The following is a 24,222-nucleotide window of genomic DNA, read 5'->3' on the forward strand; positions in this document are numbered from 1 at the left end:
CAACCAAGCTTTGTATGGGAGTTAATTAAGCTTTTGGAGTAACTGTCCTCTCATAAACCTCAATATATTTCTCTCAGTTCCTTTCTCAGATACCGAATTCCCTAAGGATTTTCATTTCCTTCTCCAGTTCCTAATTACTGTATCCACTCAGGTTCCAGTTACCTTGTTTTCCCTCTCTGAGTGCTGTTCTACTCCTTTCAGCTCCCAATGCCTTCTCCTTAGGATCTAGTTTCCCCATTCAAGCTGATTTACCATGTGATTCTGGGTAGTCATTTAGTGAAGGGGGGGTGGTGGTTTGTTGGGATTTTTTTGGGGTTTTTTTGGTTGGTTGGTTTTTGGTTTTGTTTGGGGTTTTTTTTTTGTGTTTTTTTGTTTGGGTTTTTTTTTGGTGTTTTTTTTTTTTTTTGTTTTGTTTTTTTTGTTTTGGTTGTTTTGGTTGTTTTGTTTTGTTTTGTTTTGTAGGTACTGATGAAAATCCGTCACTATTACTAGCAGACCAGATTTTGGGGTAAAAATAGAACACTATTCTCAGCACTCATCATTAGCTAGTCTTTTTTTTCTTTTTTCTCCCAACATCACTTCAGCAGTATTTCTGTGCTAGCTAGTTTATGCTTTGGGGTTACTTTACTGAGAAATAAGCCCATCTGCTTACAAAATTTTAACAACAACATTACTTTAGGTGGAAATGCACAGATCTAAGATCTGCAGACTGCATTCACATATAAAACTGCAGCCTAATTTATCTTTCTCCAGAAGGACTTGAATGCTTCTTCCAAAACAAAGACCAAAATCAACAACAAACAAAATGCACCAAAAAAAAAGAAAGAAAAAACAAACTTTCCAGCTACACTGTAATTTCTTTTCAAGAATGGTACAATTTCTATCATCTTGTCTCAAAACTCGTTGGCTAAGAAAGTTTAACTTTCTATGTAGTCTTGCTCAAAATCATCCCAGCAAACACTGCTTATGATGTAAAAGAACACGGTACATTTTATGGTACAAAAATCAAAGGTTGCTCTTCCTGCTACTGGTTTTACTCAGCAGTAAAGAGAAAACCTTGCAAGTGTTGTTTACACAGTACTAAATCCTTGTAAAGTCATACTGAAACAAGCCTGCTATCTGACCTAGCCCTTAGGGCTACTTAAACACCTGTGGATTTATAGAGTTCAGATGTCTACAAGGTCTGTGTTGAAGTTCATTTCCAAACCTGTGCCCCATGTGAAGTCCTTTGTTGGCACAGTTAAGCCATTACTACTTGTTTCTGGTTTGTAAGGCAATCACATTATGAAACAGAAAGAGCTCAGAATTAAGAAAACTTACCTTTATACACACACTGTAAATGTACATAACAGCTGAAAGCTCAATGTATAAGTTTTATTTGCAGAAGCTTAGCTTCACTAAGATCAAAACAACACAGGGAAAGAAAGGAGTTATCCTCATCTGTACGCATATAATTGATTCCCCAGCAGGACCTATACATGTAAAATACATATCAGACCATCAAGTTCAAGTAGAGTATGCGTTGTTCTAAGAGAGTAAGCATTATGGTAGAAAACACAAAAAACTTTTCATCACACTCTCAGAAAATACACTCTCATGTACCCCAGATAGTAAAAATAGTATACTATAATTCATAGGATGAATAGAATAGGACATGTTCTAAACTTTATGATTAGTTATTATTCTGTGGCTCAATGAAACTCATTTTCTTTAGATACTTTATTACTGAATGTATGCTTTTCATAAGATAAAAATAATGATGATGGTATGTTTTGAGTATGTTTTTTATAACTCTGTCTACCACAAGTGGTAAATGTCAGGTTTTCTACGAGGTCTCCCAGAGGTTTCAGAAACACAAAGCCTCACTTGGATGGTGCAGAATTGAAGTGTCTCTGGAAGCCTGCACTGCCCCAGGACTCATAGAAGCATTTGGCCCACTTCAGCTGCAATGTGCATTGAAGACTCATGGGTTTATTAAGATTTCACAATTCTTACTATTTTTCAGAACCCTAGTTCTTAAAATATGAGGTCAGGAAAAGTTTTAAAATACTATCCTAGTATATTCTAAAAGTTAATAAAAATGAAAGCAAATAATTATTAAAGAAACATAGCTTTTTTTTTTCTTTTTTCTTCCCCTCTGGTTCTGTAATTTTATGATTTTTAAGCCAATCTCATAATGCATAAATGTGTCACCTTAATTTGCTAATGCTGGGACTAGTAAGATTGCTTCCTGGAGCTCTGAGCAAGTGCATGCTGAGAAAGAGCTTCAGGAAAGTGTGCAGTTGGTGATCTTTTTTTATTTTTCTTTTTTAACTACTAATCTAGCATCACTACACAAAAGAGAGCAAAAGCGGCAATTGTATTACTGTCATCCCATCTCTCTGTGATGGCTTTAGGCAGGTCTGTGCTGCCAATAAAGAGCAGTGAAAAGGGGCTGCACATCACTGTACCAAAGCTGGCTCTTGCACAGGGTGGACAAAGGACACATTCCTGTTTCTATTCCCTGTTTAGTGGTGCATTAACCTAGGGCAGCACACACACCTTCTCATCTGAGCTGCTATTGCAGCTGTTTAGAGTTCATGTTTGTACCTTGATGAATTAAGTTACATAAATGCTAAATGCTCTTAAAATGAGACTCACAAAAAACTCTGAACTCCTGCGAAATGCAAATTCCAAATTAGATCTCTCTCAAAGAGCAGAATAATAAAAACAGCCATCACAATTTACCACTCCTTTCTCTTTTACATTCTTCTCGGTATGACTTTCAGTTAGGTAGGCATGTATAATAAACTACTGCCATGCTTGGCCTCTTGTGGATCTAGCCTGTTTGCACATTGCTAAATCTTTTTTATTGCTTCTGACAATATGTTGTTTCATACCTTTATATCTGTACTTATACTGGTTATATTGCTGGGTTATCATTGTTGTGGTGAATTACACTGAAAAAAACCATATCTGTTTATCTGATAGGGTTTGGCTCACACAAACATTTCCATTACCACTATGTTTTTTGCACCATTTATTTAATATACATTTATACACAGATACATGGTTATTCTGTACCAAACATACTAGAGCATAATAATTGCCATCAGTGATATTACTAGGAAAGGATAAACTGACACTTTCTGGCAAAAGTAAGAGATGACACAGCCAATGCAAATTACTTATCTCGGTTGTTCCCCATGCTGAGTCCTTGAGGTCTGAGGATGAATTAAGTGCCTAGCAACTAACAGATAGTCCCTGCCACCCTTCCTTTTTTGTCTCTCTTTATGTGGAAAATTCAGCCCTCACCAGGAAATATCTCCTATCCCCAGTTAATAAGAAGATCTTCATTTATCACCAATTGTCAATCCATGCAGATATCTCCATCCAGTCCTACATTAGCCATTCTCAGAAATGCTGACTGCTGTGCACTACATAGGGTAAGTCAAAATATGTGAAAAACTGCAAGCAACTCTTATTCACATAACTATTTATACAGCCAAAGGTTATCAAATACCTTTGATCTGACAGCTGCTGGGTAAAAACAAAATGAATATAACTAATCTTCTGCTTGAAATTTTGGGGGAAATTCGGAATTGTCATCCACAGGGTTTTATCAGTGGTAGAAAACCAAGACAATACGGAGGCAAAGAGATGCAGATCAGGCAAGTCCCTCATATTGAATGTGAGATTCATGCACTTGACAGCCTGAAACTCCCTGTAGGTAAACCTTCATCAAATGCATTTTCTAATCAGTGCAGAGGCTTCCCCGTGCTCCTGCATGTACAAAATCAGTTTTGTTTGTTATCTGGGGTCATGAAGCAGAAGGCAGAAGCCAGGGGCTCAAAGTAAAAAAACCCTCATCCTGTGTCACAGGTGTCTCTCTAGGATATACCTTGGCCCATACCCAACCTCTCAAATGCCAGAGGAGGAAGGTTAATTGGGTGCCCAAGTCAGGGCTAGGGAGGGTAGTCAGTAACAAGACAAAGGGAATTGCCAAACTGGGATTTGGGCTATAAAGGTGGGAATGTAATAGTCAAAGCTCCATAAAATCTCTGGAATAGAGACAGCCTTTTTACTTCACATCTACTTGGCACGAAGCACAAGGAGGCTCCTCGTGGTACTATGGCAAAATGGTTTTACATTGCTGGATATGACAGCAGTGTGTGGCCATAGCAGTAGCTGCTGAAGGGAAGAGAGGAAAAATGAAGGGTAATGGGTCTGAATTAAGATGAATGGAGCAGCACACAATTAGCTACTTCGTCAAAAGAGCAAACAATCATTAAGAGAAGCCTTTCACAATGTAAAACCATTTGTAACAGGGTTGCAGTAAAGAGGACGCCAATTCTGCAAGACTGCAATTGAGCTTAATCTTATTCCTAACAGGGCTGATTCTCAAAAACTCAGAGAAATAATCAGTTATTTCCTGCCTTCAGTGGAAATGGAGCACTAGATCTTTGATTAAACTTCATTCCTAATATTTGGTTTGCTGAGAAAAAAATGGTCTTCTAAATTATTAGAGTACTTTGACTGAACAATTTGTTTCTTCTGTTTGAAATATTTCCTACTGCAATAAACTGCTGAATGTAAATGCTAAAATACAGATTTTCAAAAAGCTATAGAGATATTTTTAGGTTTTCAAATATTAAGACAAAATGGCATCATTTTGTATCTTAATCTGAATTTTAATGAGAAGCTCTATTGATAATCACAGAACATCTATATTTATAGAAGAATGGAATATCATAAATACAGAATTGTGCCACTATCTACATATGTTGCCTTTCTCCATACATACAGAAATCAGACTTTAATTTCTATAGCAATGGAAATACGGCAATTTACACCAGAACTATTAGTCAGAATGCAAAAAATAGATCTAAGCCAATGTGTTGGCTCAGTTTTTAAAAGTTGGATTGAGCTAAATTTTTCTCATGTATGCTTTAATTTCTGCCTCACTGAAGAGAGGCACAATTCTGTGCTCACTCCATAAGGCCTTTATAGAAGGTTCTCAGACTTTTAATGCTGTTTATTGTGGTGTTGCAGTACTTACGACCTAGGTCTCACACAGAATTAAAATGGGCAGCAGCAAACCACAAAAGCCAAATACAAAAAAATCTGATAGAAATTTTGTTAAGATGAGTTTTATTTCTAGAGGTTAGTAAAAATATTGAAAGAAAAGAGAACGACTACCAAACATGATTTTTGATTCCTACTCTATAGCAAAAAGAAATTATTTTTAACTGTGAGCTTGAAAAGTACCCAAGTTCCCCTAAGTAAACATACAATAGCTGCTCTCTTGAGATGGAATTTCTCTAATTTGGTTAAGTGTATAACTAAGTTGTGCATATGGCGTACATATTCAGAAGAAAAAAGCTTTATATAGTAATTTGAAAATTTTGCAAATAGAAAAGTTGATCTGTAAATTTTTAATCCCTTTTCTTAATGCTGTAGTCATTTTATCAGACACTTAGAAAGCAGAAAGTGTGTCCATTAAGCAGTATATCTTCAGATCTCAACAGTGTGAATGTACGCAAATAAATATATAGGAAGAGAGTATAATGGACACAGCTGAAATGTTGAAATCTGGCTTTCTAGGCATACTCATATGACATATAATGACATATATGACATAATCATAAGTATTTTGAGATAAATGCATACCATTGTTCATTAGCTTTATTTAATAAGTAATATAACAACTGGATAGGCAGAAAAATACCACATGTAATAAACTACTGGTATATGTTATTGCATGAGCAATACAGTGGAACATAAAATCAATAAAAACGAAATGTCTTTTTCTCCAAAACATGTGTTACAGAAAATGTAAAAAAACCCCAGAACTTGCAAAAACCTGATTCTTCCTTCTCCAAACATATATATAAAGTTCATATTTTTGCCATTTTTCTAAATTGAAGCTTTAAGAGGTCTTGTTTTCTTTTAAACTTTAGTGACTGTGGGAAAAAATTTATACACTGCACAGAGTATTCTTTTAGGCGCATATTTTCTAGCATTGTTATTAATAATAATAATAATACAAAAAAGTGTAGCAGATCAAACCAGAAGGAGCCTTGAATATATTTGCTGGGAATTGCCTCAGGCGAAACACCAGGGACATGAAACAAACTGTTCTTATCACCTTTTTCCAAACACAGCGATTTAAATTTACAATGAAAGTGCCAGCACCAGCTGCACTTTAAGAAAGCACCACATGTCTTGATGAGCTCCAAGAAAATGGAAAAAAGCCCAGTTCAAGTTGGAGGTGTCATCTTCCTCTAGTCAGCTGGGTGACACAAAGCTGAAAGCGATGAAGTGCTAATTAGAGGTTGATGAACAGAATCTCAGAGTGGAAACTTGTCGAAATAGCCTCTACTAAATCACAGCCTTATGAGTCTGCCCTTATCTCCCCATACAAAGCACTGACAGAACCAGAAAAAGGCAGTGTGAATCTAAATATCTATATGGTTAGGTTACACGTTTTATCTCTTACCATATGTCCACTTTATCTTGGGAGTTATTTAAAAATCACCTTATTTTTTAAAATGCAGATAATGACTTTTTCTAGTTAGTTCCCTTAGAATGTCTAGACTGTATTGCAGACGGAGCAATCAGACCTTTTTTTTTTTTTTAAAAAAAAAACCTTTTATAACTAATTAGATAAGGGGAAAAAGTCTTCCAATTCTAAGTGATAATGAGCAAATAGCTATTTCTTAATCAGAGATATGAATAAAACCACATGAAAGAAAAAAAGGAGGAAACGAACTTAAAGAAAGATCATGCTTAGAAGAGGTGTGAGTTTAAAATTGTTCTTCACTAAAAGCAAAGGTGGAGGGAGAAGCTTTAGCTGGCAGGAGAGTTTGGTGCTTTTTTGTTCTTTTTCTATAATAGCAATGTTGAACTGACAGCTTGTTTTGGTGAGTATCTAGTTCTAATGGAACCAAAAGCAGAAATGTTTAGCAGTGCTGACAGGCAAGTACAGGCAAGGCGGTTTCACTTCTGGAAGCAGCAGGAGCTACTGCTCACACAGCAACAGCAGATGCTCCAGGCTGGGCTGGCAGGACACTGGAGGGTAACGACAGCGTTTGCACAAATGTGTCTTTGTTGCTCTTCCCTGCTCCCCACATCCCCCACTTTCCTTTCCTCCACCTTATTCACCCACCCTAAGTGCTGCTGTCCTCACTGAGCCAGTGCACTGCTCCAGGTCCCGAAGCAGCAAGGCCCTTACACATGGGAGACAAATACATGCCGAATGTTAAACGCAGATTCAAAGGTTCTGTTTGATTCTGGACGCCAAATCCAATCATCAAGATTGAAAATCTGAAGGTAGTGAGGAGGGTTGAAACCTTTCCCACACTGATGCAGCAGCAGGACACTGCAGCAATAACTACGTGCACGTGTGCGCTATGCTGGAGACACACCTGTCTGGGCCACCAGTTTGGCATCAGGATATCTCATCTGGAACTTTTCAGAAACTTTTCCAAATTAGGCTGTATTGATACCCAGAAACTAGCTGACTTTATGGAAAATACCTATTTCATACTAATATTAGGATTTTTTTAAACTATACATAGTAAAATGATCACTTTGTGAACATGATGTAGTTTGTGAGATAAAATATCATCAGGACTAAATTTCATTGCTTTTGAAACATCTTTCAGCCCATATGCTAACAAGTCCAGCAAAACTAGACTACATAGAGCTGAAGCATTCAGCCCAACCCCTTGTGCCCTAAATTATATTCTTGGGAGGCATTATGCATTTCTGTGCAATGTGTGCCAGCTAATATGATGGGGTTTTTAACATAATCTGATTGTACTAAGATATAAAATACCAAAGTTACAGACCTTTGCTGATATCAGCAGAGAAGGAAAAGATGATGAAATCTTCAGAAGTTTAGTCACAACACACAAAAAATACAGCCTTTGCCTTGAAGAGCACACAATTTAAGAACAAAAATCCAGGGCTATGATAATTTCAGATAAACAGGGTGTGCTATATAAAATCATACTTTATATATTTAATACCTTGTGAGATATGAAGCACATGCTCACATCTTTAATTTCAGTGTTTTGTTCTGTCAGCCTATTGCTTGAGAAACCTAGTTCAGATTAATTGTTGTCTCAAAAAAAAAAAAAAAAAGAGAAAGAATCCATGCTCTTTTGAAAATGTCAACTCCTATTAAACCAGCTCTCCAAAATAATGATGTTCATCTGATTTTTCTCTCTTTGATTAGGCTTGTATAATTCTGTATTATCTTGGTAGCTTTGATGCCAAACAAGATTAAATTGTCATGTACAGTATATTAAATTTATAATCTGAATAAAAAAAAAATCACTTGTAAAGCACTCAATCAGTATCTAGAGACACAACTACTAAATTTACATAATTTACACCACTGACATGCCATTATTTCCTAATTATTTATGGCCAATTATCAATTGCTGGTCAATGCTTGGAATCAGTCACTGTAATTATTTCCCTACGGCCTCTTGATTAGATGCAACAGAGATGGTTTTATCAAGCCTCAGTACGACACCAACATACACATTTCCCCTCCAAAGTGATAATATTTTTTGCTGGGATTTTAATTCAGCAGTATTAAAAAAATATTTCTACTACAAACTGTACTCTACCGTTTCTATTACAAACTTACAGCAGCATTTTGTACAAAACACTTAAGAGAGGATTCTCCAGAAAAAAAACCAAAAAACCCCAAACAAAACAAAAAACAAACAAACAAAAAACGCCCAAAAAACAAACAAAAAAACCCACCAAACCCCACACCGAAACTGATACAGTGGGAGAATCTTATTAACAGTAATGTGATCTTATTGTCTATCCTGTTCTTTTTAAATTTTTCTTTTTACTTAGCACATTTTCATTTTTTTCCTTTTGTATTTTGTAAAAATGGATGAAATAATAGCTGATTTCTGCCCTCATATCTAGATTTCACTTCTACACAAATCAGTCCTAAAGCATGCAAACAAAAATCTGCATTTGAATTCCTAATGATTCCTCCTATTGTCTCATTGCTGCTACAACCTGTCAATCACTGCTGAAAAGTGCTAATCACTCCCAGAAATCCCAGTCTCAGAGACAAAAGTACCAGTCACCACAAAAATAATACCAATTGGTCATGGGTGGAAGGCAAATCTCACTAGGGATCTACGTGCACAATGGAGTTTATTAAGTCCATTTTGCTATAGTCTAGCTCTGCTAGCAGCATCCGACGGTTTCAGACTTTAATTTCAAAGTCAACTAAAATCCACTGAAGTAACTTATATTCATTAGCTAGGCTTTAACTGAACTGCTGTGAAATCTCTTGGCTGCAAGGGCTTTTAGTAGAAGTGGCAGCTTTCATTTTCAATTTAAGGAAAATAGATCTAGTCGGATGTTAGGTACTTCTTTCTTAATCAGTTTGATTTTTACAGGCACTTAGTTCTTTCCAAAGTTGTTTCTTTAACTAATTGTATACATCTTTGGCTAATACTGCACATGAAAGAATACCTTGCAGTTAATACTCTGTACCTGACCAATTCCCCTCTGTTACAACACTCAACTTTAGTAGAAAGAAGGGAGTAAGAATGAATATACACCATGCATTATAAAGAACTATTGCCTCAGGTACAGAAACTGAATTTTCTATTAGAAAGGGGAAGGTGGCTAATGCAGTAGTCTTCATCTAAGCTGCTGTATCCTAAAATCCACATTTTTTTAAGCCTCAGTGCAGATTGCACTGTTTGCATTTAAAACTATAAACACAGACTGTGTTTTCCTGTTACATCAACTAAATACTGAAGTATGTTTGATCTTAATAAACTATAATTAAGCAATATACAGTAATTACCTTTTAGAAATCCCTATAGTGATTATTACCTCTGGAGTTGACTAGAGGAGACTAAGAATGTGCAATAATTGAGTTCTATTGGTTATATGCATTCTACTTCCTTTTTCTTAGAGAAGCAAAACATTTTAAATGGGCAAAACTACTTCAATAAGTAATGTTCTTCTGGCTTCAGGCAGAGACTACTGCAATCATTAACTTTTACCAAAGTTGCTGTTGAGTTAAATTTATCAATTTTATTGCAGTGGAAGGACTACCCCTGAAAAAATGATAATGTTTACATTAAAATAGGTCTGCAGAGAGGCATAATTTGTATATGGCTTTGGGCAATGTATGCCTGCATGCTTGGGATAGTTGGATTTCAGTAGTTACAGCATGCAATTCTGAGCACTTCTTGCTTCAACAGGAACCCACAGCTCCCAGCCTTAGTGTTTTGTAGCACACTCAGTGCCCAAAGTGCTGAAAAGTAACTTTTTAAACTCAAAACACAACACACGAAAAGCTTTTTTTGATGTGGGTTTTTTTTTTTTTTTCTCTTTTAAAACAGTATTTGCAGTTTAGGTGACTTTCTTACAGTAAGAATAAATAGCAAGCCTCAGCACAAAAGCAGGGCCTGCAAAGCAGCATATAACTCCAAAACACAGGTTCATTAATATAATTCTCTCGTGATTACAGTGTCTATTATTTTGGATTTCTGATTTTGATATAAATACTAATGCAATTCAAGTGACTGCACACATGATGATCCAGGAAGGGAAGCAAGCTTGCACTTCAGATATACTGACTTTGTGATACAAGCCACTCTAGGCACATTAATTCAGAAGTACATTAATCCACAGTGCCACCTAGCCACCTGTGTATATTTGGTTTAAATGTGACAAAAAGAAAAGCCTTCTAAACTGTAAAAACTGTTAACCCTCTCCCCATCCCCTCCCCTCCAGTTACTGGATGTAGATGGAGTAGAATAATAATAAAAAAAATAGTCCGACGTGTTTATAGCAACTGTTACTGACCTAAAGGAAACCTGCAAATCTTTGCTGCAGCTCTGTGTTACACTGTTATTACTCTAAACAACATAAACTGGGATATTAGCTTCACTGAATTAAAATGAAGCATTCTATAAACACCTGCTTTGTTGCACAAAACTTGTTTCACTGAAACATGGAACCTCTTCCCTTCTCTTTTTCCTTCTTTTCAGCTCTAGCCTTTGAACTAAATTAGATTTTACATTATGTTTGTGTTGCAAGAATGTTTTAAAGCTTCAGCAAGCTTTTAGGTCTTATTATGTAAAAATAATAAAGTCAGGCTAGCAGATACAAAAATATATCCTCTAAATATACATCTAATAGATATTCTCAACCAGTAATATTCCTACAGCAATTTTAATGCACACCATGAGTACACCAAACCTCTTTGACAGAATGCTCAAAGCACCATGTAGTTCCCAGCTCAAGGTGAGACAGAAATGAGTTGCTTTTAAAACTTCTTCCTCCTTTGACAGAAACTGCACAATATTCCCTGCCTACTTTTCACAATTTGCATAGGAAAGGAAAGATAGCACGGGACTTGAAATGTCCCCAACAGCTATCCTAAGGAAAGCCTGAGGCTGGTGTCTGCCTCACCTAGCAAGAAGCAGGAAGCAAGGAACTTTTTCCTCCATGGCATTTGCACCTCTTTCAGGCAGGACAGAGTTTTGCTGGCCACTAACCTACACAGCACAACTGAGAGTGTAACAGCGTGAATTGAAGGTACACTCGGAAGCCCTCCCAAATACACTGGGTTTTAGTAGACAAGCCAAAAACTTTCCCTTTGCAGGCAAGTTGACCCAAGAACTAAGAAAGGTGCCCCAAAAGCCTAGAGAGACCTTTCTGTCCCTTTCATGTAGCAGTCTACATCCAGCCTGTTTATATTTTAGCAGTGATAAGATGCATGAACACGATTTCAGGGCAAAAGCTTTATTTAAAAATAATTCCAGTCAGCAATACTTTCTTTAGAATCCTGTTAATACCTAACACATGGCATTTGCAAGAAACCTGCTCTTTTAAGAATATCTTTAAGTAAGCTGAATAAGGAAACCCTTCAGGTCCCCGTCCCTGTAAAGTCTGCCAACAGTCTCTAAATCAGTCTCTCCTTTCTCCACAGCAAAAAAATTTCCTGCTGCAGGCTCAGCCTGACCAGCTTCCCATGCCTTGTCCTCCTTGACAACATCTTCCAGTATGCCCCAGCTCTGCTTGCCCAACATCCTTACCCAGAGATTCATCATCTCTCAGGTTTGTGCTACTGGTGTTATCCCAGCACTACTGATGGAAGAAAATGCTACTTCTCTCAATACTCACACCTACTTCTTGTCCTCCTCTTAATTCTTTCCAGCTCCCAGGCCTTCACATTTTGCCTGGTCCACCAGAGTAAAGAAGGGCCAGTAGGCCTGTCTACTCAGAGGGTGATTCTAAATACTATGTATCTAGAGCTCTGCACAACGGTGGCACAGAGAGAAAGCCTAGGGTGGAGGAAAAGAGAAAAAAACTGGAAAAGAAATCTTTAATATATGTTTTTCCACTTCTATACTGAGAATTTTTTACCCTTGTTCAATTTCCTATGAGTAGAACCAGTGATCCAGCTGTGCTTTTTGCCTCTTTTAAAGAGTAAGCTGATTAAAAAAAAAAAAGTCACATAAAGAACACTCTTAGTATATCATAAAAAAGAAAAAAGCCCTAAAGAGCAAGCTACAAAAAAAAAAAAAAAAAAGAGATCGGTTCTTCCTGACACAGAATAAAATAAATAATTCCTACTTCACAGTTTCCTTGTGAATAAAATGTCCAGTTTTGACTCTCCACCCTTGATACCAAACCTAGGCTGGTGCCAGGGGACTGCAGACACTGTTTCTTCCAGGTCCGGGTTTTTAAATTTATTTTTTAAATTTTTATTTATTTATTTTAAATACTCTTAATATCCTGTTTTGAGGATTCTTTTGTCTACCTCTTCCTTTCTTAGCACATGGTATATAGTGAAATATATGCTTATGCTCCTCTCCTTGGTTACTTTCTGAACTTCCACTAACAACTTTTTCCTTACAATATAAATCAGATATAATAAATCAAAATATACTGAATATATTGACAAGAATAAAACCAAAGAAAAAAAGAGAGACTTAACTGGCAAGAATTAAAGGACAGATGTAAGAGGACTTAAAAAAAACCCCAAACAAATAATGATTTGGAGGCAACCCTTCAGCCCCACCTACCTCACTATATCTGGCTGTCCACCACATGCTTAATCAATTTAGGGCAGGGACTATTTCAAAAGATCCCGCCTGGCTTTGGTGAAAGTAAAAAAATTAAAATTCAGGGTTTCTTTTAAAACCTAATCTCACCCTTCCCAGTGGAGTGCCTGTCCTTTCTACATCACTTCAATACTGGTTATTTCCTATCCAAGTAAATGTAGTGGGCAGGACGATAACTGACACCTGATCCAAGACAATGGGGCAAGGACCCAGTGCCCGGCAGCCTTGTGCTTTGACAGGCTTTTTCTCCTGGTGACTGTTAGCCATTGTTTGATAACTACAGACTTCCCTTCCCACAGACCTTTCTGAACTCTGCTGTCTTTGAACGGCGCACGAAATGAGAAGGAAAGTATTTACCAGCCGGTAATTACAAGCCACCCCTCATGTAAAGGTAAATGGTAATGAGGAATGTGCAAAGAATAGCTAGCACTGTCAAAAGAGGGGGAAAAAAAAAAAAAAAAAAAGAAGCTTGTAAAACGTAAAGCCATACAAATGCCTTATAGACTTATCCGCAGTAACTGTATCAATTAACCATGCTAAAAGCCCTAACTCAGATGGGCACTGCACACAGCATGTCTGCCAGTGTTTTATTATCAAGTCCATTATGATGAGTTCTTGTCCTAGACAAAAGGAGAACAGAAAAAGAATTCAGGCTGACAAATTAGACTTGAAATCAGTTTCATTTACATAACGACTGGAAGTTCATTAATAACAGAGTTTTAATTATTCATGCTCTTGTTTCACTAGATACAGCAGTTTTCCCCCTGCTGTGCTGGATGTCTGGATTAGGTAAAACGAACCATAGCAAACTGATAGACTGCCCAGATTTCTTAAGTTCTATGCTGCTTTCAAGGACAGCACTTGGGGGTGGAAGAGTAGGAGAGGACAGGGGGATGGGAAGAAAGCCTTTCCTTCAGCTAATGTTACAACATGCCGGTGAAGGAGACATTTAAAACCTGCTTTGGGTGTAAACTTTGATTTGGTGGAAACTCAGTTGCAAAATCCAAGCCATAAGAAACAGATGTCAGATTCTGTATTGATTTGCCAAATTCTAGTTCCTTATTTAGATCAGTAGAATCAATAATGGAAGTTTCTGTTAGGATACCTGGTGTGAGCAGAGAGTGCTTCTAGAGAATAACATTTTAGTCTCTCACAAAGAGTTGTTTAACTTCTACACTAAAATCATGGCAATTTTGTAAATTCAATTTTCTCACATTTTTCTGTGGGCTTTTGTTTTGTATGCGTTTCCTTTTCGGTTAGCTTCATTTTTAATTATAAAGTGGCATAAAGAAGGTCAGAAGATAATATATTTTCTATAGAAAAAATCTAATTACTAGGATCTTTGTAAAAAATTAATCGAAATGCAGCAATGAATGGACAACTTTATCTTATAAGGATAAGTTTTTCCCATCACAGCGTCTAACAAGTAACTCCCATTGACTTCAACATACCCTGCAGAGAAAGAATAGGACCCGAGGATTTTACATGACTATTTGCTATTCAGTGAAACCTGAGGGCCCTACTCTCCCGCTGCAGGATGCATGTAATACCCATTGAAATCAATGGGAATTACCCTTACGTCCTGCAGCACAACCAGGCCTCACAGCTACATGTCGTGAACTACGAACACTGGCAGGTGGACAAAGTGAGGGATAGATTTGAAGAATGGTGCTTACTAAAAGATGTAAGTTATACTCTGAGATTCTTCCTTTTTCTCGTAGCCTGTAACTAAGGCAGGAGACCACGGGTCTTTTTTTCAAAACGTGAAGTTTTCTGAGAATAAACAATGAATGAAATTTAAAAAAAAAAAATACAGAAATTAAAGCCAATGGGTGATCTCCTAAGCTTTTACTGTTCAGTGCTTTCTTTTTTGCTGGAAGAACCAGTGGCTTTTTTGCCCACTTTCTCTCCATCCTTGAATGCTTAATTATACAGCTAGGAAAAAAATTATGGAAAAAATCTTAGGAGGACAGAATAGTAGAGATTCAATAGACATCTGAACCATGTTTGCTCTGGTACTCTTTCATGAGTCTTCTGTAATATGTTGCTTATGGAATATGTAATATGGGGGGTAAGGAGGAGAGGTGTTTACATTTGAATTCAGGTACAATTATACAGCCACCAAATTTTTGCCAATATGTTGTATCTTCCTATTCTGTTTATTGGTAGGTAATGTACGTGTCCATAATAAATACCATGTCCATAATAAGTCATTGAATGCCAACAGAGGTTTGTTTTTTTTTTTTTAATGGAAGCCAATTCTAAACTAAAAGGAACAATACAAAGTTGGAAGTCAGTAAATTTAGACTACATTCCAGCTCTATCACTGTCCCTCATCACATAGCCTACTTGGGACCAAACCATAAATCCTTCAGTTGTGCTGATGGCTAAGGAGTGTATTCATATATAATCATTCATAGGAATTGTTCTGCAGGGCTAGACAAAAATTCTACGAGTTGCTGTTCACCCCTGTAAATAAGCAGTGCTTAGACTGGCCTCATATTTTCTGTTCCTCTCCCTGGAAATAAGAAGACAGCATTTCCTTGACTGATTGGTTTACTCCATGAATACATTCCTCAGTCAGGTTAGTGATGAACACAGTAAAAATCTGAAATGAAAAGAGCTGCTAGATTCCTGTTTGAGAAGATTTGGTTGATGTGAACAATTTCCTCTCAGTCTGAGAGCGACAACAGGAACATAATAAAGGCATGAGAGGTGTATGGATGCATTAACCGTGTAATGTGTTTTTGATTGGACTTTATGAGAATAATGGGAGTTTCTTACAGCCAGCTCCAAATTTAGGTTGTTCATAAAGAACTAGTGCTAACCTGACAGACCTGATAGGGTCTAGTGGAAAAAGAGGTCTGCTTACCACAGAGGTCAAAAGGGACCAAGGTCATTCCAGCCTGCTCTATGAACACATTTCATTTTTATTCTCACCAAGTTCCCAGATATATGATGTCTCTCACATTCCTGTGGGAGATCCTATGTTTCTAACTGTTCTTCTAATCTTTTAGGAAACATACCAGGCAGCTCCCACTGCACAGATGGCATGCAGTGTCTGACTGAACCAGCAGACTTGGTGCTGTCTCAATGCCTTTTATTGGCAAGAACTGATTGAGTAGCCCTGATTGATACTCTTAGTAGTAGCTGGACAATCTGCCTTGATATGTTTAATCCACAGACCATGTGGCTGTTGGAAGACACTTTTTTTAACAGCTTTTTAACAATTTACAAGGGCAGCTTTTTTGAGAAATTATCTTTCCTGGTTTTAACATGTTGCTGTCTCCACATATTCTTTGTCTATCACTGGATTTTCTAAAAAAAAAACCCTTCCCTGTAACTCAGTGTAGCTTATTTTCAGTTGCTTTCAAGTTTTAGAATATAAAAAGTGCAAAGTCCCAGAAAAAAAATTAGTGAAAAAGTGCCACTTAGTGAAAAAATATACAGTCACGAAAAAACATGGACACACATATCACCTCCTTGTCATTGACAAACCACACTGCTGAAAAACCTAACGAGATAGAAGCTTTAAACAACACATTAAGGCAAATTAAACAGACTGAAGGACTCTCAGATTGCTGTTCTGGCCCACATTTTCAGATATTCTAGATTCAAACCTAGCCAAGACTTGACTATCTAAGACTGTAAGCTTACAAATACAACCCTTAATTTTTACATAAAAAAATAAAGATTAAAATTACCTATCTTTGATCACTTATTTTTGAAACGTGTGACCCACAGCACACATTTTTGAACTTGTCAGACCTAATAGCTGTCTTTAATTAGTCACAAACTCAATGCCATTTGGCCCACTGCACAGTATGTGATGCTGTGAACACACATTTTTCCACGGCTAGAAGGATTATGTACTGCCTCTTCTTTAAGGAGGATACTTAGGTGAAGAGGAAGAGAAAAAAAGAGAGCTGTTTTTCAGATCTAACCTTTGTTATCTCCATTTACTATGTTTTACCTGCTCTCACCAGGTAATTTCCAGTTATTCACAAGTTTCCCTTTAGCCTTAATAAGGAAATCTTTGATTCAGGTTAGTGCAGAAGATTAAGACTGTATTAAGTCTGAAATGTTCTGCTACCAATTAGCCCTCTAGTATTTCTGTAAGCCTTGAATTTTTGATGCGATCAATGACACCAAGTGGAGCCATCTTCTGTGGAGTGGTTATTAAAGATATAAAAATCAATACAAAGATGATACTTGGAAATCTATATCACAAGATAATGAATCACCATGAGAGCCAGCTAAGAAGGAATGTCAGCAAACCAAACAGAAGGTTTGTGCATAACAAATTATTTGATGCCAGTAGAGTTTAAGCTAAATTTTGCATGAGACAGAAGTCTTCAGGCAACACTTACAATACATTTGCATGGCAAGGCTTTAATGAGATGAAGACACAAGACCAACCATGCACAGAGATTTTTGTGCATTAAAGAGAGAGAGATAGAGGGAGAGAGAGATGACTGAAACATATGGGATTAAGACAATAATGCTATAATTTGTCTTTAATGACAAAACAGCATCAAAAACTTTCTCTGTCAGTAATCCTTATTCAATTTCTTTTAAATGAAACATTATTTGCCTGCACCTTAAGTGCTGATTGTTATTGGAGTTGTGTATTGGAGCTTCAGAGGATACTCCAAATTTAATTTGAACTAGGGATTGATTTGGTTGGCTTCAAAGCCAGGTTTTCCTTTCCAAAATTGAACTAGTGCATGACTTTGCAAGTTCATTTGGGTTTACTGTCTGACACAATTGTATGAGACTTTACAGCATTTAGGGCACGTTTTGCCCTGCTGATCTCTTGTTCACTCACATGTCCAGACACACACACAGAGCTATTAAAACAAACAGTCTTGCTGCCCTTCCTGCATTTCCCTGGGAAATGCATTCCTCACTAAAAGCTAAAGATTCAAGAGACTTACACAGTTCAAATTCATATGATATGAAAAACATCATCACTTTAAACTTATACCAAATAAAAGGTTTTGAGAACATTTTACTATCATTAGTTTTCCTAGAACTTTTCCAAAATATGAGAACAGCATGTTCTCATTTTACAGATTACTCATTTTACTGAGGTATGTAAGAAACCAAACGAACATTAAGATAAGACAAAGTCTTCGGTAATTTGATTCTTCTTTAGTTGTGGGACATTTGCCTGATAATTGCCTATCCTGTCTATTTAAACTGTGAGTTCTTTGGGATACAGCTACATTACTATGACTGAGTCTAAATCATGGTCTCTGAACACTAATGGAATTCAAATGACTGATATTAATAAAAATCAGGTAATAGTATCCCATGGGAAGTCTAGAAGATCCAGAGTGACAACAGGTCCTCTGATGTATTTTATTCTTCTGTAGCTACAAAGCCAATCATACTCTAAAATTTATACAGCTTTACCCCATTATTTATTTTTTTTTTTTACAAACAACATATTTTCCTTTTTTAAACTCCATACTCCCTTTCAAGCAGTGTTTGCTCTTATTCAGTAGGATTAGGGCACTTTAAATACACCTACTGCCGTACAACAAATCCTCTGTTTCCTTGTTTTTCCTAGGTACACATAGCTTTCACATTTGCAGCCAGTAAGCAGCAAGTGCTTGCAGATAATCATAATCTCAGCACACAGTCACAGTTTATTGTGCCTTTAACAGGACACTATATGCAAGCCCATCATTCTCTGTTCATCAGCAACCGTCTGTTGTTTGACAGCCACTAGATTTTTATTTAATTTTTTGGTGTGCAATTTATCACCTATGCAAAACCCCTTCTCTACTTCAAATAAAAAGACTAAAAGGCAACAGCAGTTCAGATCCTCACCAGGGTAATATGCATACCTCCAAAGGTTGGCATCAATTGAGGATCAGCCCTTTGTCCTGCAAGCAAGAATAACACTGAAACATTAGAGCAACTCTCCTGTTGCCTGCTGGAGGCAGCTGGCAAGTTAGTGAATCAGCCATCCCGTTGTATAGCAAAGCTACTTCAAAACTAAATAGACAAATAAAGAGCAGCCATGACATTCTTCGTGCAGTTTTCACCAGCCATTGCAGTTTTGACTTAATTTGTTTCCCTGCCTCTTTGCATCTTGAGTCTTTGAAGGCAAATGAACCAGTCGGTGTCATAAAACAAGGAGAACTAGAACAGCCTTCAGTAATAACAAAACCTAACGGAAAAAGCAGATCTTCTGCAGGCAACATTTCACATGACTCAAAACGTCTTTGCCGCAGTTTAAATTCTGCAGCCTTGCGATTGTTCTGACACCTCTTTATTGTTCCTTTTAAGTGCAAATGCCTAGGTAGCATCACTATAAATGAAACAGTAGTGTTCACAGATTGCATTCAACGGCTGTTAGAGCTTCCTCTCCTTCATCTGCACAATTTGCATCTATTACAGGCTCAGGAATATAGCTTTTGCTGCTTCTCAGTGGCCTCAGAAGGGCACAAGAACCCCCCCCCCCCCCCCCCCCCCCGCAAAAGAACGGCAGTGAGGCTGATCTTTAAAGCCCTTCCTAGAGGCAGCCCCTCTATGCTGCTTACTGAAGGATGGGAGGAGGGGAAGAGGCTGCTACTGTGAAGACTTTGAAGGACATTACTATGATGTGCAATGCAAGTTCTCTGAATGATCCTGCCTTGTGATACCCACCACAATATTTAAGGTGTTTAACAAGAATTGCTAATAAAGGTGCAGAGCCCTAGTCTGAGCACAGGCATTCAGGGCCTACTGAGCGTGGCCCAGAGGGGTTTTGTACAGTGATTTGTGTGTTAGTCTGTCCCTGGCGTGCAAAAAAGAGATGGGCGAATACATTCTGTACCTGTGAAATTTGCTTTTCTTTCACAGTACAACAGGGAAGAAGAGTGTATAGAGAACAGCCTCTCTTAATTCCCTAATATCAGTTATGTGCTGAGACTCTTTTTTAACAAAATTAACCAGTATGGCCTGAGCTAAAACCCTGTCTGGAAGCTGGGCAGTGTTTTCATGCAAAGCAAGACACAATGCAGGAGGTCCTGTGTGTTTGCTTTCAAGTTGCTCAAATCAAGAGAGGACAACCACACTTAATAAATCAAACATACAAAGTGCAGGAGCTGCCAATTTTTTATTTCTGAGAAAATAGTATTTTGATGATTTGACTGCTCCTCTTGGATATGTAAAGAAAGGTTTGCAGATGAGATTCAGAGCCTTTGTCTCTTTCAGGGAAATGTTTGCAATAATTGACAGGTGTAGTCTGAGGTGGCACATTCCAGAAATGAAAATATTAAAAATGTGAGTTGTTTAGGAAAGACACTTACGGTATTTATGTTTAGTACTTGAGTAGACCTAATTTAGGACCTTTAGGTGTGGTACCAATTATAAGCAGGCTAGAGGTGATTGCATACTCAATGTGGTTTTATAATTGTTATTATAAGTGTGTAGTTATTACCACACAAGTCCAACATTTCAACAGTCACACTACAGCATGTGATGCCATTGATGTTCAGGTAGAACACACAATTATTGTCCTTTCCGTCATGAGACTCCACTATTGCAATATTCACATCAAACGAAAGCAAAAATACTACTTCTATTATTATTGTTATTTTTCTTTGTTGTGTCTCTCAGGAATCAGAAGATAAGCCAAAGCCAGGAGATGGGAATTCATTTTACTAGGCCACCCTGCTGATCAACTAAAACAATGAGTTATCACACGCTTTATCTCTGTGACAATGCAATGGGATTATATTATTTTATCTTGTTTTACTAGCAAGGCATAATTGTATACAGCCTCTCCATGAAGCACACAAAAAACTGAGACTGGAAATTTGAAAAAAGGAGAGAGGTGTATGGAAATACATTTTCTTCAACGCTGATCAATAGAATGAAAATCTGAAGAATCACTGACACAACATCTTTCATATTCTCATTCTTTTTCGAGATAGAGAACATATTTCACTTACAGAATTGAACTATTACAAACGCAGTTGGAGTCTGCATTATCTGTCCTTTGGATCCCAATCATCGGCTTAAAATCTTTGTCTTTGTCATAGTTTTTTCATTTAAAAGAAAAGAATTAGGTGAGGTCTCTTCAATGACCATAAGAATTTATAAGCAAATACTTCATTTGCATGTCCAGCTTCCACAGAATACAAAGTAAACCTCTCCTCAAACACATAATAGACACATTTTCCTGAAGACAGATACTTGCTTCATATAATATTTTGTTCAATAGTTAAAAAGATGAGATTTTGTCAAATAACCTACAACAAAATCTTGGAAAGCCCTAAGCACTGACTACCTACCTTTCTATTTTAAAATGATATTTTTCTATTACTGCCTTAAACACCTTGCAGCATGACTTCAGTGTCCCACTATAGTACACTATGAAGTGTGGTGCTATTATTCTCCTATAAACTCAAATCAGAGACACAGGAGAGCAAATCACAATGCCTCAACCTTCTACAGCAGTCAGTGGCTATACAGAACACAGATCTTCAACCACTCTAAACATTCTAGCAATTCATTTCAGCTACCTATCTAGCACAAAATTAATTTATATAACATACTTTGATCCTCCCAATAAACTTATACAAAAGCAGGTTTCCTTCTATTAAGAGAACAGAAAAGCCTTAAAGATGAAGTTACAGCACGATGGTGTTTGTACTCAAAGGAAAGCACCTAGTATTGTAACTTACATGAAGCTACTAAGTTCAGAAATTCTGCAAGACCTACACTTGCCATTAAACTCACTTGCTGCCAGCTGCCCCTGCCCAATGACTTAGAAAATGTCCATCATTACTAGAAAAGAGAAGCTGCGTACAGATATCATAGATGATGTAAAACAAACACAGTATTTGTTTATGCAAATGGATAAATTCAGTGGTTTTGTATTCCTCTGAATTTCCCACTAAAACTGAATTTGAAACAAGGTAATTAAATTAGACCACTGGTAGAACTCCAGGAGCTCTACCAGACAAAAGATCCCAACAGCATCATTGATAATTGGTTGCACCTTTCTAGACTTTGCCTTCCAGGGAGGCACATACAGAATAAACAGATGCAAGCAAGAAGATAACCACCTGGCAAAACCTGGATGCAAGAGCACAGTAGCCAGGTAAGTACAACCACCCATGTAGGAGGGGGAGCACAGAAAATGGTTCATCAGGAACGGCTACGAGGCTTTTCAGCCCCACATAGCACCCTTTTCAGCCCCTTGACACCAAACACTACTGGTCTTTCTCTCAAAAGCAGCATTTTTAAAGAAATTGTCACTGTGGCTGCACAGGCAGTGCCAGGATTCACCCCACTCACTTCCTCATGCTTCCCACCACCTGGTGCTGGCAAAGGTCCCTTTGGCCAGCAAGGCACTGGGATTTGTTTCTTCTTGGGGCTCTATTGTAAAGGGTACAATGTGGATCCTTGTCTCCTTAGGTATAATTAAGTGCTTAAGTGGCAGCATGTCATGCTGCAATTTGGTGATCTGAGCTTAGGACCCAAACTAGCCTGAAAGCTCAGAGGGCAGACAGGCAGCACTGCACTGAATAACTGGTGAAAATTGCCAAAGATAACATTAATTCAGGGGATAAATGCACATGAAAAATTTAGAGGGGCCTACCTTCATATCAACTTCATCAGCAATGCTTTAAGGAAAGGATGAAAGGAAACAGCAAGGAAGAAGTCACCAAATTATGTCTGCCACAATAGCACCTCCAATCACTTACAGGTCTCTTACCCAAGATTAGGTTTCATTCTGCCCAGCTTCAGGCAAGGTGGTGTCACTGGAGTACTGTCACCTGCAAAAAAAGCAGAAAATATTTGTAGATTTAAGATACAAACATTACAAGCATTAAAAAAAGTAAAACATGATATGTTTAATCACACCCCTCATCAGAAATGAATCCATATTTATCTAGCAAAAGAAGGATATGGGAGATTTTTCTTCCTTGATCAGTGATCTTAGAAGAGTGACAAAATTGTATTGCAGGCAAGGAGGAAAAAAATGGTGACTGAATGAATCCAGAAGCTCAGTTTGGTGGCTGAGAGCAGGTGAAAAACTGATGAATCTTACATAGTAGTGGAAGGGCAGTAATCAAACAAACAAACAAACAAACAAAAAAACCCCAACCAAAACACCAAACCCAAACCAATTAATTTCTAATCTTCAAGAATTAGTTATTTGAAGAGAGCATTTTTGCCAACTGCCTTTCTTGATCATGAAAATAAAGGAAGGCTTCCACCACCATTAAAACTAAATTTCTTTCTCATCCAGAGAGAAAGTAGTTGCCTTTGGAGACTGAATAAAGACAGGTCTGAATTCTTCCCCTACACTCTATTCTTCCCCAAGCATGAATTCAGAAAGAAAGACAAAGGGGTTATTTTGATTTGCACACCACTGCTTCCTTTCATGCTTTTTTTTCCTTGAAGTGGCATGTGCTCCTTTAAAAGGAGCAGACTCTCAGCTTGCCATGGGACCCCATTGTTTTCTATCTGTGATTGAAATAAATCTCCTGAAATATGTTTGGTTTCTCTTAAATTTCAAAGTGATGGCCAATACTCAGCTGCAAATGGTTTCAAACTGATCTTAGCCACTGCAGATTAAAATTCCCCCATCACTTGCTGTGAAACAAAACACAGTTAAAACCCTCTCATCATCATCTGGGAAATTCTGGTCAAGTTTACTTTCAGCTATCCTCATTAAAATCTGGAGACATTCTGTGGAAATCAACCCAGAGAATGTTAGATTTCCAGGTAATGAAAGCAAGTTCCCACTGCATGTAGCAAAGTTACTTCAGGATTTGGCATTATGGCTAAGCATGTATTTCCACAAACTGGACTGAGAGCAAAGTGTCCCCGTCCCTACATAATCTTTACATCCACCTTCCTCTCTTACTTTCTCCTCTACTCGCTCCTGGTATTCAGTAACAACTCCAGACTTATTCTTTGTCAAATTAAGCAGACAAGTGTTTCATTACTTTTTTCTTTTTTAAACTTGTTTGTCTTATCTCTGGCTCTCTCTTAAATAAGTGATTTGCGTGCGTCTCAACACCAAGAAATATTTTCTAATCTTTCATACATTTCTGATCTGATCAAAAATATTTTACTTGGAAAAATGATTATGTAA

The 24,222-nt window shown here is 37.4% G+C and overlaps 1 protein-coding gene across 1 annotated transcript in view; it reads right to left on the reverse strand.

Annotated features, from left to right (window-relative positions):
- The window catches only part of ADGRL2 (adhesion G protein-coupled receptor L2), a 384,704-nt gene that overhangs the window by 288,576 nt on the left and 71,906 nt on the right, over positions 1–24,222 (reverse strand). The window contains exon 2 of the mRNA XM_048313593.1: positions 22,834–22,894. The gene's annotated coding sequence lies outside the window, so the exon portion shown is untranslated. The remainder of the gene's footprint in view (positions 1–22,833; positions 22,895–24,222) is intronic.

Source organism: Corvus hawaiiensis, chromosome 9, assembly GCF_020740725.1.
Source record: "Corvus hawaiiensis isolate bCorHaw1 chromosome 9, bCorHaw1.pri.cur, whole genome shotgun sequence".
Taxonomy (NCBI): domain Eukaryota; kingdom Metazoa; phylum Chordata; class Aves; order Passeriformes; family Corvidae; genus Corvus; species Corvus hawaiiensis.